Here is a 17,291-nt window from a genome sequence, read left to right on the forward strand (position 1 = left end):
TGTTTGATGCCATTCTATATTTATCTGGAGGAAATATACATATTTAAGGACATTATATTATTAAGGGGACTATAAAGGGATGTAAAGGGAAATAAGATTTCTTCACTGTACCTAAGCTGGTAAGATATTGACACTTGAAATAGACATATTTAAATACACATACAGTTAATAAACAACCAGACAAAATATCAGCAAGGATATTAATGAGCTCAACAAAACCATCAACTAACAGAATCTAATTAACATTTAAAAAAATACTCCTCCCTCCCCTCCCCGACCAAAAAAAGTAGCACCATACACATTCTTTTTAAATACTCACAGAACATAAACTGAAACTATTTCCTGGGCCATTAAAACAACAAACCTGGCTGGCACCCACAGCTCAGTGGCTAGGGCGCTGGCCACTAACATGGGGGCTGGAGGGTTCGAACTGGCCCAGGCCTGCTAAACAACAATGACAACTACAACAAAAAAATAGCCAAGCATTGTGGGAGGCGCTTATAGTCCCAGCTACTCGGGAGGATGAGGCAAGAGAATCACTTAAGCCCAAGAGTTTGAGGTTGCTGTGAGCTGTGATGCCACAGTACTCCACTGAGGGTGACATAGTGAGGCTCTTTCTCAAAAAAAAAAAAAAAAAAAACTCACCAAATTTTAAAGTGAAATCACATGTGTGTTCTCTGTTCCCAGTAGAATCAAACCAGAAATCATAAACAAAAAGATGGCCAGACATGGTGACTAACACCTATAATCCTAGCACTTTGGGAGGCCAAGATGGGAGGCTCACTTGAGGCTGAGCGTTCAAGACCATGCTAAGCAGCATAGCAAGACCCCCATCTCTACAAAAACTTTTTAAAAAAAATTTAGGTGGGCATGGTGACATGCACCTATAGTCCCAGCTACATTTGAGGTTGCAGCAAGCTATTATGATGCCACTGCCCTCTAGCCCAGGCAATAGAACAAAACAGTGTCTCAATAATAAATAAATAAAAGAGAAAAGGAACATCTCAACATACCAAGAAACTAAACAACATATTTCTATATAGTCCAGGGGTTAAAGAGGAAGTGTTAAATAGAATAAAAATATATTAAGTTGAATGAAAAATGATATAATAAAATTCATAACGAAGAGCTAAAGCAGTGTTGAAAGGGTATTACATCACTATGTTTGCTTTAGAAAAGAGAAAGATCTTAAGTCAATAATCTAAGCTCCCACTTTAACCCAGATACAGAAAAGCAAAATGTACCCAAAGGAAGAAAAAGAAAAGAAATCCTAATTATACAGGACAGAGAAAAGTAGTAAAACAAAAGAAATGGTTCATTGAAAAGATTGATAAAATTGGCAAGTTTCCAGCCAGACAAAGAAAAAAAGAGATAAGTAATAAATTGCTGGGTGGTGCCTGGCCTGTGGCTCAGTGAGTAGGGCACCAGCCCCATATACCAAGAATGGCAGGTTCGAACTCGGCCCAGGCCAAACTGCAACAAAAAAATAGCCGGGCATTGTGGTGGGCACCTGTAGTCCCAGCTACTCGGGAGGCTGAGGCAGGAGAATCGCATAAGCCCAAAAGCTGGAGGTTGCTATGAGCTACGACGTCACAGCACTCTCCCGAGGGCGACAAAATGAAAGCTCTGTCTCTAAAAAATAATAATAAAATAAATAAATAAATTGCCACTACCAAAAATAATAGAAGGCTATCAGTACAGTCCCCACAGATTTCAAAAGGACATAAGTGAACACTGCAAATCACCTTTTATATATATAAATTTAACAACTTAGATGAAATGGACCAATTAATCCAAAGTACACATGATCACGACTGACCAAAAATGAAATACATAATTTGCATGGCAAAGAAGGAAATCAAACGTGCAATTTAAAATATTCTAAAAAGATGGAATGGAATATTCTATATGATGCTGTCTTAATGTCAATACTCGGTGATACTGTACTGTGGTTTTGAAACATACTACCTTTGGGAGAAACTGTGTAAAAAAAACATATGGAATCCCTTTGCACTATTTTTACAACTGCATGTGAAGCTACAATTGTTATAAAATAATTGTAAAACATATTAAAATTTCTCAATTGCCACTAACCATTACATTAATTTTGGCTATAAATTATAAAATTTAAAGAAAACTTTGTATCATTAAAGGCTTAAATTATAAAAAAAATTCTTAAATAAAATAAAGTTTCTTAGGGTTCTAAAGAAACTGAGAAAACAAGAGCCATCTTAACCTGAACGAATAAGAAAATATTTTTCAGTGATCGCTTCAGCAGCACATATACTAAAATTGGAACCATACACAGTAGATTAGCATGGCCCCTGCGCAAGGATGACACGCAAACTCGTGAAGCGTTCCATATTTAAAAAGAAAATATTTTTCAAAGCAGAAATCAATAAAATTTAAAACTGAGGACCAGAAAGAAAATCAGTAAAGCTAAAAACTGGTTTTACAAAAACATAAATAAACCTGATACATCTCTACCCAGATTGATCAAAATACAGAGAATGTGTAGCTTTTTTTATTTGTTTTTTGGCTGGGGCTGAGTTTGAACCTACCACCTCCAGCATATGAGGCCAGCGCCCTACTCCTTTGAGCCACAGGCGCTGCCCGAGAATGCATAACTTGTTGACCAATAATGAAAAAAGAGACATCACTACAGGTAGGTACTCTAGACACAGAAAAGGCAATAAGGAAATATTTTGAATAACTTCATGATAATAAATATGACAATTTAGATAAAATGAACAAATTTCTTGAAAAATACAAATTATTAGTACTGAAATGAGAAAAAAAACATAATACAGCAGAACCTCCATAGCTGACCCCCTCCCTACATTGACCACTCCCTTTAACTGACCTAATTTTCACAGACCAGACGCACACTCTGTGTACCTATCAGCACAGCAGGCCTAGCTCCTTATTTTGACCTGTCTGTATGTTGACCAGTTTGTTACAATCCCTTCAGTGGTCAACTTACAGAGGTTCTACTCTGTTTGAAACATATTTCTGAACTATTTGAAGTCCTATATTTCAATTGCAGTTGAAATTGAATTTATAATTGAAATACATCCCTACAAATAAAACTCTAGGCTCAAATGGCTTCATTCATGAATTTTATCAAACTTGTAAAGAAAAATATTGATTCTATATGGCCTTTTACATGATTTTTAAAAGGAAGAAGTACATCTCAATTTATTTTGTGAGACTAACATTACTGTGTGACCAAAACAAGACAAACCTGTTTTTTCTTTAAATTATACAATATTACTCAGGAATATAGAATAAAAAAGCAGAACTAGAAAAATGCAGCATTCTTCAATGCTGATTCCCAAGTCTTCCTGGATTTAATAATTTCCTCCTAGTTGCATTTACATTTTTCTGTCATTTATTAAAAACTTTTGCTCACGCACCTGCTCTTTGCAAAGGACTACAGGATAGTGGCCATAGCCCCTGCATGTAAGGATACCAGTAAATCAATAGGTCTGCATTCATCTGAGGCACAGCCAAAATCAAATTATACCTGGAAATCATCTCTTAGTTACCTTCTTGTCCTCCTCACACTTTCTCTCTCTCTCCTCTCTCTCTCTCTCTCTCATACACACACACACACACACACACACACACACAATCTTCTAGCAAGTATTCCAAAGAAACAAACTGTTAAAAATTACAAAGGAATACATTCTTTCATTAGTTCATCATTTCATCTTTGTCAATAAAAGACAATTAATTTTTGCTCTGTTTATATTTTATGTTAAATAATCCTCAGCCTTTAATGTTGATTCCACCTTCTTCCAATTCAGCATTGGTGTTCATGTTTCTATAAGGTATTCTTTTCTATTATTTTTTCATATCAGCTTTCACTTCAGGTCAGTCCCTTCAAATCTCATACTCTGAATCATCTCCCCTCTAAAATGCAAATGGTAGAAAGATCAAGGTTTTCATCAGAGAAAAGGATGATTTTCTGAATTCTGAGGGTGATTAGCGTTGCCCTAGATTCTGGTCTAAGACTCAGCCTCTGTCCTGAAAAAGAAAAGTACTTTTCTTGAAAGATTTTTTAGAGATCAGATGAGAAAAAGGACTTTTAAGAAGCCAAAGGAGCCTTGCCTTGGAGGGCGGCAAGGGAGGGGAGGGAAGGGGGGAGGATGGGGTGGAGGGAGGGTAATGGGTGGGGCCACACCTACAGTGCATCTTAGAATGGGTACAGGCAAAACTTACTAAATGCAGAATACAAATGTCTACCTACAGTAACTAAGAAAATGCCATGAAGGCTATATTAAACAGTTTGATGAGAATATTTCAGATTGTATATGAAACCAGCACATTGTACCCCTTGATTGCACTAATGTACACAGCTATGATTTAATAAAAAAAAAAAAGAAGCCAAAAGAGCTGAAAAGTATATAAAGATGGTTTTGTGAATAGTAAAATAATGTGCAAATGCAAAGAAATGTTTTATTTTAACAGAGTATGATTTATACACATGGAAGCAACCGTGAGTAACACACAGGGATTAAGGATTGGGAATAATATCTCCAGAGTTCATGTCTCACCTTTCACTGTCTGACCTTGGGCAAGTGACTTATTCAAGGTCTTGTCTTCATCATCTGTTAAATGGAGATGATAATATCTATAGTATTAAATAAATTTATAAAGTGGTTACAAAGACATGCATTAAGGGATTAATAGATTGAGAGCTGTGGGCTTGAAAACTGGAAATATGCATTGTGGTAGATTAGGAAGGACCTTGCATAAAATGATAACCCATTTCTGTGTCGGGGAGAAACCACTGGAAGATTTTGAGGAAGGGGAATAACATTAACAGACAGATGGTGTGAGAACATTAAGCTAATGGGAACAGGAGGTGCGGTGGGAGAATCTTGGGAGGAAAAGGCATTTGGGAACATACTGCCCAGGTCTGTGTGACAGGAGCACTCAGTCTGAGGAGGTAAGGGGAGCAGGTTGGAGGCAGAGAAGAGAGAGAGCTGATTAAAATATGGTAGGACACAAAATTCTTTGCTTCCCATTGCAAGGCCAGTCGTGATGTAACCCAGTCTAAAACCTGAACAAGCCCATTAGCAATTGGTTGCAGAAATTCCCTACACTTTTTCTGATTTTGCTCAAATTCAACGTTTCCATCATACCAGGGGGATGGCTATCTAATTTTTAATAAAATGAATGTCCAAGTCCAAAAGGCTTCATTTTGAATTTCGGCCTCACTACACTGTTTCCCTGAAAATAAGACATCCTCTGAAAATAAGACCTACTTACAGGAAAGATAAGACGTCCCCTGAAAATAAGACCTAGCGCATCTTTGGGAGCACACCTTAAAATAAGACACTGTCTTATTTTCGGGGAAACAGGGTATTTACTGCCCATGGTAGGTGGTTAACTTATCTGAACCTCTGTTCTTCAACTACAGAATGAGACTAATATCTCCTCCATGGTTTTGTTGCAAAAATGATGTAACATGACATATAAACGCCTGGCACAAGTTTCTTACACGAGGATGGTATTCAATAAAATAATTTCTGTTTTTAATCTCTCAAATCCAGGAAATCTTACTGAAATGGTGTGAGGTGGCAGGGGACGAGGAGGCTGGACCAGGGACTTTCACAGACTGGAGGTGCCATCTCTGACAAGGGCCCAGGTCCTGCAGAGCTCTTCTTACCTGGTTTAACATCTAAGTCCAGCTATAGCACTCCTGATGGGCAACCTTGCTAAACTATATCAAATACCGAGTATGGCATTTTAATTCAAAATTTATATTGGAATTTATTTCATTAGAGATCTTTTATTTTTTTTCCAATTTATTTATTTTTTTATTAAATCATAACTGTGTACATTAGTATGATCATGGGGTACCATACACTTGGTTCATAGACCGTTTGACATATTTTCATCACATCTACAGCAAACCCACAGCCAATATCATGTTGAATGGAGGTAAATTGAAATCATTTCCACTCAGATCAGGAACCAGACAAGGCTGCCCATTTGTCTCCATTGCTTTTGAACATTGTAATGGAAGTTTTAGCCACTGCAATTAGGGAAGAAAAGGCGATCAAGGGTATCCACATAGGGTCAGAAGAGATCAAACTTTTGTTCTTCGCAGATGATATGATTGTATATCTGGAAAACACTAGGGACTCTACTACAAAACTCTTAGAAGTGATCAAGGAATACAGCAGCATCTCAGGTTACAAAATCAACATTCATAAATCGGTAGCCTTTATATATACCAACAATAGTCAAGTTGAAAAAACAGTTAAGGACTCTATTCCATTCACAGTAGTGCCAAAGAAGATGAAATATTTGGGAGTTTATCTAACAAAGGACATGAAAGATCTAAATAAAGAGAACTATGAAACTCTAAGAAAAGAGATAGCTGAGAATGTTAACAAATGGAAAAATATACCATGCTCATGGCTGGGAAGAATCAACATTGTTAAAATGTCCATACTACCCAAAGCAATATATTATTTCAATGCAATCCCCATTAAAGCTCCACTGTCATACTTTAAAGATCTTTAAAAAACAATACTTCGTTTTATATGGAATCAGAAAAAAAATTGAATAGCCAAGACATTACTCAAAAATAAAAACAAAGCAGGAGGAATTACGCTACCAGACCTCAGACTATACTACAAATCGATAGTGATCAAAACAGCATGGTACTGGCACAAAAACAGAGAAGTAGATGTCTGGAACAGAACAGAGAACCAAGAGATGAATCCAGCTAATTACCGTTATTTAATCTTTGACAAGGCAATTAAAAACATTCAGTGGGGAAAAGATTCCCTATTTAACAAATGGTGTTGGGTGAACTGGCTGGCAACCTGTAGAAGACTGAAAGTGGACCCACACCTTTCACCATTAACCAAGATAGACTCTCACTGGATTAAAGATTTAAACCTAAGACATGAAACTATAAAAATACTAGAAGAGAGTGTAGGGAAAACCCTTGAAAAAATTGGGTTGGGCGAGTTTTTTATGAGAAGGACACCCTCGGGCAATTGAAGCAGCTTCAAAAATACTCTTACTGGGACCTGATCAAACTCAAAAGCTTCTGCACAGTAAGTAAAGCAAGCAAACAGCCCTCAGAATGGGAGAAGGTATTTGCAGGTTATGTCACCGACAAAGGTTTAATAACCAGAATCCACAGAGAACTCAAACGCATTAGCAAGAAAAGAACAAGGGATCCCATCACAGGCTGAGCAAGGGACTTGAAGAGAAACTTCTCTGAAGAAGACAGGCGCATAGCCTTCAGACATATGAAAAAATGCTCATCATCTTTAATAATCAGAGAAATGCAAATCATTAGAGATCTTTTAAAACCAATATTGATTCGATGATAAAACTTTGTTGCTTTAGATAAGAAATTAGTTCAGTCATATACCTCCAAGTAAATATATATATATATATACTTTTCACATTTGATCGTTTTAAATTTTTTGCACTATAATAAATTTTTTCTCTTTTCATAGTTTTTTGATAGTAATTATATTTGAATTTAATGTTTTGTTTCTCTTATCTTCCAAACTAAGTTTGAAGTTTTATCTTTTACCCTTGTTCACTCTTACTAATTTTTTTTTTTCCAGAGGCAGAGTCTCACTTTGTCACCCTCAGTAGAGTGCCATGGCATCACACAGCCCACAGCTCCAGCTCCTGGGCTTAGGCAATTCTCTTGCCTCAGCCTCCCGAGTAGCTGGGACTACAGGCGCCTGGATATTTTTTGTTGCAGTTTGGCCAGGGCCGGGTTCTAACCTACCACCCTCGGTATATGGGGCCGGCACCCTACTCACTAAGCCACAGGCATCACCCCACATCTTATTAATTTTAATCTGTAGAATTATGTGCTTTATGAATTGGGCTGCAATAAACATTCTGGTACAAATATCTTTGTTATAATGTGATTTTTAGTCTTCTGGTGTATACCTACCTAGTGGAGGAATTATAGGATCAAATGCTAAGTCATGGAAAAAGCCCAAGTGACCATCCATCCACCAATGGATTAACAAATTGTGGTATATGTACACCATGGAATATTATGCAGCCTTAAAGAAAGATGGAGACTTTACCTTTTTCATGTTTACATGGATGGAGCTGGAACATATTCTTCTTAGTAAAGTATCTCAAGAATGAAAGAAAAAGTATCCAATGTACTCAGCCCTACTATAAACTAATTTATGGCTTTCATATGAAAGCTATAACCCAGTTATAACCTAAGAATATGGGGAAGGGGGAGAGAGAGAAAAGGGAGAGGGAATGTGGGTGGAGGGAGGGTGATTGGTGGGATTACACCTGCGGTGCATCTTACAAGGATACATGTGAAACTTAGTAAATGTAGAATGTAAATGTCTTAACACAATAACTAAGAAAATGCCAGGAAGGCTATGTTAACCAGTGTGATGAAAATGTGTCCAACAGTCTATAAAACCAGCGTATGGTGCCCCATGATCGCATTAATGTACACAGCTATGATTTAATAATATAAATAAATAAATAAAAAAGAATTATGTGCTTTAAGGAACATTGTAACCCTTTATATCCTAGTTCTCCCTTCATCTTTGAAGTATGGGCTGGGCATATGGAGGACCTAAACTTTATCATTTCTTTTTTTTTTAAACTTTATCATTTCTTAAGGATCACAGTTGGAAACTGCTAAGGACCTTCAACCTAGGCACTGATAGCTCCTCAGTTTAAGGACACACTAATTTCACCAAATTATGCTATGTATGTGCAATACCACCTCATAAGTATCTGTGGAGGCATTACAACAGTCATACCACATTGGGGCTGGACTAGAACTGAAGGACTGCTGATCTCACCACCACCCCTATTTTGTAGATGAGAAAATTATACTATAAAACAACCAATACAAAAAGGGATTTTGTTTAAACCACCATTCCCTGTTCTTCCACCCATGAGCAAGACACGGTTTTTTTTTTTTCTTTTTGAGACAGGGTCTCAAAGCTGTTGCCCTGGGTAGAGTGCTATGGCATCACAGCTCACAGCCAACTCTTGGGTTTAAGAGATTCTCTTGCCTCAGCCTACCAAGTAGCTGGATTACAGGTGCCCACCACAACACCAGGCTATTTTTTTGTAGTAGTTGTCATTGTTGTTTGGTGGGCCCGGGCTGGATTCGAACCCACCAGCTCCTGTGTATGTGGCTGGTGCCTTAGCTGCTTGAGCTACAGGCGCTGAACCGTAAGACACATTTTAAAGTAAAGTATTAGGTTATTAGGTCTTTTCATCTATCTATACATAATCACACTAAAGGATATTTACATCCAAGGTGAGATAGGCATTTTGCTCTTGCAAAGGGAAAGAAATATATTCAGTAAGCATTGTCCAATTTTGGATGGATGCAAGACACCACGGGGACTGCACTTCCCAAACTGGTGATGTCCATTCTTGCCTTATTACAAATGGGGTCTCTGTGTTGGTGGTGGGAGTATCTTAAACCCATAAGAACTTAAATACATTTTGCTTCTCTGCAACAATAACTTGTGGTCCTGTTTTTATAAACTACCTAAAAACCTTTATCTTCCTGAATGAGTACATATTGATACAGATAGAAATATAGATCTTGACCCTGTAGTGGCTTCTAGCTCTCTTTTTCCGTGCCTTATTTCCTCATTTGTTTGGACATTTTTACTGTGATCTGCTCATTCTTCTTGGGATTGTACAAGTGGGAATCCTTTGTGGACTGGGAAGAAGTTATTATAGATTCCTCCATAAAGAATTTGCACTTAATCCTACTAGGCGCCCCTGAACATTGTTAATCAAGGTTGTTCCGATTGATGTTTCTGCCATGAGTCCCTTTGGACCACCCAAAGGAATGAATTAGAACCCCAAACCCACATATGGGCTGATTTGTGCTCAAAATGAGGTATGTGTATACATTGGTTGCTTTTAAAAGGAGAGGTGGTCCAGGTACCTAGCCCATCATTTTATCAGAAGTCTGGAATAATGTTTCCATAATAATTATTTTTCAAATATTCTGCCACTTCAAGTGTTTATTATTTTGGTTTTCATTTCTAAGTTATAAGAAATTTTCTTTCCATTAGATTATTCTGCCAGTTACCATTCAGCTACACTTCAGAAAACCATAGCTGAGCGCCGTAACCTCAGGTGGAGGACTGTGCTTCTGGCTCACAGAGGCACCAGGCCACCTTGTCAGGATGAAGCCCCTCCCCACCTTGCCCAGGAGGCCTCCTGTGCATGTGGGTTCACAGCCCCTTAACTCATGTCTCTCGTCTCATGGTTCTAAAGTGGCTCATCCCCCTCCAGGTGTCACATTTACTCTCCAAGCAGGAATCAGGAGAGAACCAAAAGTGAGAAACAGTGGGGACAGCCTGACATCAGGAGAGCAGAAGCTTTTCCAGAACGCTTAGCTTCTAGCTCACTGGACAAAATTGGGTCACACAGTGGCTCAGCTGGGAAGACTGCCACCCCAACAAGACTGAGGTTCCAACAAGAAGGCAGCAGAGGTAAAAAACACGGGGAGGTCAACAGCCGTGCCTGTCACCGCTGCTCCGATCCCACTTTGATGGCCTTGTCATCAGCCACTGTCTGAGCTATTTCTACTGCAGAACACTGTTTTCTTCTCTCAATACAGATCTATTTTCCGTCTTTTATGATTACTGTCTGACTTTTTCTCTCTTCACTGGTGTTCATTTACTTGATATACACTGAGCTAAGGAAGGTAAATTAAAGTTTGCCTGTTCTCTTGTGTTTCTATCCATATATTTTTCACATCAGATGCATTAATGTCCATGACTGATCTTCACTGTGGAGTGTTATCGTTAGTGTTTCTATTTAATGTATTTTGTTTTCTGCTAAAATGTGTTGGATACACACATATCAGTTTGACAACTCTGCTGTGTTTTTATGTGTTTTCTTGGCACGTCACCCCCACGTGTATTCATACAGGAAATAATTTTCTGTATTATTTTGTTCATCCCCTCAAATTTGCTTTTTATGTCCCAGAATGTGTTTTTAGCCATGTGTATCTTTTGGCTTCTTAAAAGAAGGTTCCCATTTCCGTGATGACTTTTTCTCATGTTTAATTTCTTTCTGTCTTATCTTCCTTTTGTCTTCCTTTGAGTTCTCACCTCAGAAAGGGCACATTTTCATTCATATCTTTGAATCTATAGAAAACTACTTGCCCATATATTTCTTAAGCTTTGTGTTTTATATTTTTATATGCCCATTATTTTTCATACTCTAATTCTCTATATGTGATTGAAATAAATTTGCATGGCCCTATGCCTCAGGTTGATGATTTATTTTTGAGTGAATCACCTGTTTGCAGGAGGGGGCTGGAGATGGGAGGGAATGGAGCCTGATTCACTGCAAGTCTGAACTTTAGTCCATCTCCCTGAGTTCTCTCGGCAAGTCATTTACCTGAGGCGTGGCCCTCCTGTGGCCCCCATGTCATAGGTTTTAAGTCAACTTTATTTTCAACTCTTCATACCTGTAGCTGCATTTCCCTTCCAAGCACCTGCGCTGATTGCAAAGTTCTGTTCAGTGTTGTAAAGTTCCTTCATTCTATCTCCCCTCCCATTCCAGAGTCAAAGGGAGGACAGAAATCTCAAGGTCAAGGGCAGAAATCTAAGAGCCAGGAGGCTTCCAAAGCTTGTCCATTAGCATTTTCTGCTTGATTCAGACAATCCTCTCTCTTTTCTTTTTTTTTCTTTTGGATACTGAGTCTCACTTTGTCATCTGGGTACAGTGCCATTGCATCATAACTCACAGCAACTTCACACTCTTGGGCTCAAGCAATCCTCTTGCCTCAGCCTCCTGAATAGCTAGGACTACAGGTCCCAGCTATTTTTAGAGATGGGGGTCTCACTGTTGCTCAGGCTGGTCTCAAACTCCTAAGCTCAAGGGATCCACCTGCCTTGGCCTCCCAGAGTGTGGACAGCGACTCTGTGTCCACTGCACACAAAGTTCATGGAGATGCACAGCCCCCACCAGAGTTTGCCCTAAATATCCGTTAGTCATTGATGCTTATTCCCCTTACAGGGTTTTTAATCCTGTAGGAAAATGTTGGCAAAATAGCAAATGATAAAAAGGATACAAAAATCATATAATTGGAAATGGGCAGAAAGTATCAAAATAGTAATGATGGTTATTATTTCTGAATAGCAGAATTATGGGTGATTGTCATTTCATTTTTTACATTTTTAAATTTCCTACAGCAGCTACATAATGACTTGTACAACCAGAAAAATAGGATCCAGAATCAATTCTATAGTATGTAATTCTTCAGAGTACAGTCTTCACTTATCTATATGATTATATATCTTTAAACATTATATTCAATAATTTTAGCTATGACAAACCCAACCCACTCATATTTTCTCTTAACCACAAACCACCAAATCCCAGAAAACGTCCAAAGACATGTCCATGTCATTTCTGAATGATTGCTAACAAATTTTTAGAAGGCTTACCCATGAGCAAAGAGGAGGCTGAACATTTTAAGATGACTGTAGATGGCCAAGATTCCAACTGTTGGATCACTTCCTGAATGTTCTGTGCAAAAACATCAAGCTTTAAAATAAGAACTACTGTTTACGAAAATGTGAAAAAAAAAGAACTTTCCAAATGTACCTCATGTCATTAGATTAATTTGCTATGCACCTCAGGCAATTATATTAGTGGAAAGCTATTCTTCCAGACCTTGTCCCCAAGCAGGCACTATAATTAGAGGAAGCCTACCTCCCAGCAGACAAAACCGCTGCCGACTGGAGGGCAGAGCCCATTACGTTTACCCCGAGCACCTCTGACTCTCTCTGCGTGCGGAGGATGAGGCAAATATGCACTCTGAAAATTAACACAGCCAGAAAGGAAACGTCCCACAGGGTGAATCAATACCCAGCAAAGGATAATGGGATTCCTGTTCAGGCAGCTGTGTCCTGCCCCCTCCCATTAGCACCTGTCACTAAGAGCAGTGAGGGCCGGCATCGGGCAACCGCCTCCCAGCTCAATTCTCAGGACGATCATTAGCGGCAGCTACACACTGGCACCCCGCACAGCCAAATAGTGTCCTTTTATCCTTAAATGCAGATAAACAATGACTGCTCCCCTAACAGCTGGCACAGACCTTGTTAATCTTTCTTGTTCACTTCTGTTTTGCCCTTTGCACAGTGTGCAAGAAGAGATCAACGCAAAGGTAGAAATTAGGTTATTCAAGTTAATTTCAGGACACGCTAGTCTACTCTGAGGCTTGGAACCACCTAAGCTGGCCTGTGTCACTTAGAGGTAATCACAGAATGGAAATAATACTCCACAGATAGTGTCAACCGGTAAGTGATCAATATGCCCTTTGGAGCATTTTTGTGACCATTTGCTAAAAAAGAGAACTGATTGATTTCACGTGGCTAAAAATCTCTCCCTCTCTTCTTTCCCTGCCCTGCCCGCCTCTCTCTCTTTCTCTCTCTCTTTTTTTTTGTCTCCATCCTCCTTCCAAAGTAAAGGTGAATCCTCATGGAAAGGAAAACTGGACATTTCAGATATTGGTCTCAGTCCTGGAAAGGGTAAGGTTTTTCTAAGTGATTCTGCTCACAGAGTTGCAGGGGCTGAGGGGGCTACACCAGACTGTGGAGGACCCACAAGGGCCAGGCCCCACCCAGGAGCCCCATAGGCCAGGCTGCTTTAGAAATGGCTGCATGGTAAAGGGCCAGGAATTCTAACATCTTCCAGAAATCCACAAAGAACTGGAATGTTTACCCAGATATCTTATGTTCCATCCAAGAGAACAGCAGAGATATTTCTAAACAAAATCGGTGGTTGTTTTTGTTTTTCTCTCTTTCAGTATACCTGGTTTTCCTCCTAACAGTAAGTGTACATGGACGTACAGCCCAGCTGAAGCCTATTCCTAGGACGAAACAATTGGTTTCACTGGGCGGAAATCAGCAAAATTTCAGAATGTATTATTACATCATTTCATTGCCCTCCCTCATATATTCACTCCCTCTTCATTCACAGGGACTTACTGGGCACCTACTGAATGCCAGATGATGCACGCCAAAGGAGAATCAACTTAGGGCAGAGGAGGAGAGGGAAGTGTAGGTTTTTTGACTGCCTGGCAATTTCTAAGGAACTCCAGAGACCAGAGACCAAAAATCTTCAAATTTACTGGCAAACAATGTGAACAAGCTCCAAATCCAATCCCTTTTTGCAAAGTGCTGCTTCTGGAGCTTCTAATTTTTTTTTCCTTATGAAAAAAAGTAATACACATTCATTCTAGAAAGTATAGATATTTTTTAAAAGAAAGAAAGAAAACTAAATTTCCTATAATCATCATCCAGACCTTGGGTGAATGTCTTCCATGCGTGCGCGCGCGTGTGTGCATGTGTGTGCGTGTGTGTGCATGTGTGTATGTGTGTGTGCACACATGCATGCATGTGTGTGTGTTTCTTTGTCCATATGGCTTGAACCATCTGAAATCGCTGATATCAAACCATTTTGACATGCAAAAGAGCAAGTTTATGTAGCTCAACAACACATTGTAGATAGGTTATAAAAATGGGAACATAGTATACAATTTGTATCCTGATTTCTTTTTAATTTAAGTAAACAGCATAAATTCCTGTAACATTAAACATTTTAACAGCTTAAAATTAAACAATAATTTTGATAGCTTACCATTTCTCATTATGTGGCTATGAAATAAACGCTTAATTATAGCAGACTATCTGAAGACAAATGTCTCGATTTTCTGTATTTTCATATTGTTGTCAACAACATCCCCATCTCAAGCTTCTTCCAGTCATGGTTTTTATGCTTTGAAGTCAAAGATGAAAGATGCGCCCTACAAGGCAAGAGCAAACAGGACTATTTAGTATTTTGTAAGTTAAGCTCAGTCTTTGAATAACGCCTGCAAATCAAAGACTGTTAGTGTGTACACTTGACCCTGACCTCCTTCAGAATTAGTTCTTGCAATCAACAACGTGTGCTGCCTAAATATTTAACTTCCACCATCATGCTGCAATCTATTTGTTGAAAAATGTTTCCTGATTTAATAACGTCCTTTCACATGGATGTTCTGCAACAAACTCAGAACTGACTCCTGACAGCAGCAACTACAGTGACCCTTCCCAGCCACCTGAACAGGGAGATGCCCTCAGGATTAAAACTGGAAAAAAGAGACGAGCTCACACGACGTCCCAAAATTAGAACATTCCCTTAAGAAGCACTTTGGGGATCATTCACTCAAAAATCTGTAACAAAGGAAAATACTTTTATTAAGGCAAAAGCTTCAGCGGGTTGCAAAGGGAGAAACTGTGTAAACTGACTGCATCTCAGCCTTCCCCAAGAAAACTCACATGGAGATGAATCACCCTCCATCCATATGCCTTGCCATATTCCACCAAGCACATGACAGAAAACAACTCAGAAAACCCCCACAAATGCCACACCAGCCCCAGCCACTCTGACAATGGTGGGAATGGGAATTCCAAAGATAGACTTTGTGTATGTACGTGCAATGATGTGTTTTTAAATGGTTAAAAATGAAACCAAATCCTTCAAAAAAAATTCAATTCCAAGAAACTATAGAGAATAAAGATTCTTAAAAAGTAGTTTTATCTTAGATAGTTGGCCTGAGCTCACATTTGAATTGAAAAGCATTTATCTGTTGAGGCAAATTCACAATTCCCCCTATAGAACACTCTGCATGGAGCGTTTGTGGCCAAATAGCCTAAAATGTCTGCAGCAGGTGTGGTTTCCATCTCTCCATTCTCTGAAACTTACACTCGCAATTTCTGTGTTCTACGGACACACGTTTCCTTTAAAAACTCTTGAGTTTGCTATGGTGTTGTTTCTACGTCTCCTTTAGAAGTGGAAGGAAGAAATCAGCTGTTTGTAAACAGAAGGCAGAAACTGATGGAGAATGATCATAATTGTCACTTTGGTAGTATTTGGCCCTTGACCATCCTCAATATTCCCTCATTTTTATTAAGAAAACTGGGCACAACTACCCAAAGTAGTAAGTTAGCCGAAGTCGTCGGAGAAGCAGTCAGTCCTGAGGCTTCCTTCTTTGCAAGCTGCTACATCATGCTCCTTGTGAGTCACGCCGAGCAGAGAGATGACATCATTAGGGTTGACCCCTGTCAGAACAGCACACACAGAAAATCTTTGAAAGCACGTGGAAAACATTGCTGGTCCTGGGGAGAGTCTTTTGTCATCTGGGAGGTGATTGATCACATGTCCACAGCTGGAAATTAAACATATCCAAGCATGCAGCGGTTGCTGCCTTTTGTCATCATTCCAAAAAGAGAAACAAACAGGGGATACCAGGGAGGCAGCCTCCTCCACATGTCCAGATGCTCCTCCTACCCGCCCTCCACTGAGTGCTCAACACTAATTATACTTTTAAATGTCAAACCCTATTTATTTTGACATTAAAAAGTCTCTGAGCAACAAAATTGTATCTTTAAAGATGAGCAATCCTGATAGTAAATTTACAGCTATGCGAGTCAACATGTGTCTCTCTCTTCACCATGCTGATAGTTTTGAAGTCTTCTGCAAAAACAAGTAGTAACAAGGGTCCTCAGAATCGATCTTTCAGAACATGAGCCAAAACGCAAATTAGTGCCCACTAGGAAGCCCCGTTTATTCCTAAGAATTGCAGAGATTATTCAAACAAACATGCATTGCCACGTGTACAGCAGATCAATAGCCGCTGAATCCATTTTCTGTTTTTCAATCAATGTATCAGATTAAACACAAACCAGTTTATTCTATAGGACAATTTATGTAATCCCTTTGGGCAAATTTGACGTGCCTTTTGTTTTTGTAAATAAAGTTTTATGGACACTAAAATATACCCACTTATTTACAGATAACCCGTGGACTGTTTTATGCCACAACAACACGGTTAAGTCACTGAGATGGAAAACTTGTGGCCACAAAATCTGAAAATTTCCTATCTAGCACTAGCCATTTACAGAAAAATTTTGCCAATCCCTGGTTTCTCTATAAAAATGGGTTAGCCTTAGAACATGCTAGAAAATTACAAAAGAATAGTCACTTCTTCAGAGCAGATTCAGGAGTGAGAGCCCGATTCAAAACACCCCTTCTGATGGTGGCCATGCTCCTGGGCACCTGCTTACCTCACCTGTGACCAGGAAGTTAGCCCATGAGGGGAGCACCCATCGCCAGATCCTCCTCACTGAAGCACGTGCAGCCTTGGAAACAGGGCAGAAGAAATTAGCCCAAGGTCATCTGACCCAGTCCCCCATACTGTGGAGGAATCCCATCCACAGCGT

General features: G+C 39.2%; 1 long non-coding RNA gene and 1 other non-coding gene across 4 annotated transcripts in view; one reads left to right on the top strand and one right to left on the bottom strand.

Moving 5' to 3' along the window:
- LOC128584538 (uncharacterized) overlaps positions 1–17,291 on the bottom strand; it is a 68,974-nt gene that overhangs the window by 41,376 nt on the left and 10,307 nt on the right. The window contains exons 2-3 of one of the 3 annotated variants that reach the window (XR_008379686.1): positions 14,668–14,833; positions 12,471–12,552 (exon numbers count right to left, since the gene is read on the bottom strand). This is a non-coding gene — a long non-coding RNA (uncharacterized LOC128584538). Of the gene's footprint in view, positions 1–12,470; positions 12,553–12,738; positions 12,807–12,955; positions 13,045–14,667; positions 14,834–17,291 lie in introns of those variants that run through there. The other 2 variants (XR_008379687.1, XR_008379685.1) reach the window with 2 other exon arrangements.
- Positions 2,263–2,369, top strand: LOC128585129 (U6 spliceosomal RNA). The gene has a single exon (XR_008379874.1). It is a non-coding gene; the product is annotated as a U6 spliceosomal RNA (small nuclear RNA).

This window comes from Nycticebus coucang, chromosome 4 (assembly GCF_027406575.1).
Source record: "Nycticebus coucang isolate mNycCou1 chromosome 4, mNycCou1.pri, whole genome shotgun sequence".
NCBI classification, from domain to species: Eukaryota; Metazoa; Chordata; class Mammalia; order Primates; family Lorisidae; genus Nycticebus; species Nycticebus coucang.